The following is a 625-nucleotide window of genomic DNA, read 5'->3' on the forward strand; positions in this document are numbered from 1 at the left end:
GAGGGGGCTGCGGGTTTTTTTTCTCACAAAACTGTGTCTCTGTGCTTCTTAATATTTAAACACTTATTAATGTGTCATCCCAGATTAACGGGAAGAAACTCAGCTAACTGACAATACGAACCATTTTTACCAAAACAAAACACAAGTCTCATAAGAAGCGTCTAAATGACCCCTGAGATAAAAAATGCTAACACACTTAGCACAGAACTCAAGGTAAAAATACCCTTATTACTCATCGTAACTGCAAAAACAAGATATCAGATTAAAACTGAGATTCCACAGATTATATAGGTATTAGTATCATCACTGAGCAATCAGAACTCGCGACAAAGGAAGCAAACAGAGACATCACTACACGTAGCTTTACGGAGCAAACACGGGAGATTGTCTCACCTGAGCTGTTATTCTGATCAAAAGTCGTGTTCAATGGCATTAAAATGATAAAAACGCGGCTGAAGTTTAATCCATAGGTTAATCCAATGTGTCTGTCACCTTGAAAAAATTAATGATAATCCATAATTCAATTTTTATGTAAAAATCAGAGATTTTATATTAGCTGCTAATGATAGAGTGTATCGCAGCTATGCAAATGTACAGTATTTAAGTCAAACAAAACGGACACAGA

The sequence above is a fragment of the Notothenia coriiceps genome, unplaced genomic scaffold (assembly GCF_000735185.1).
Source record: "Notothenia coriiceps isolate Sejong01 unplaced genomic scaffold, NC01 NC01_scaffold00009380, whole genome shotgun sequence".
In the NCBI taxonomy this organism is placed as follows: Eukaryota; Metazoa; Chordata; class Actinopteri; order Perciformes; family Nototheniidae; genus Notothenia; species Notothenia coriiceps.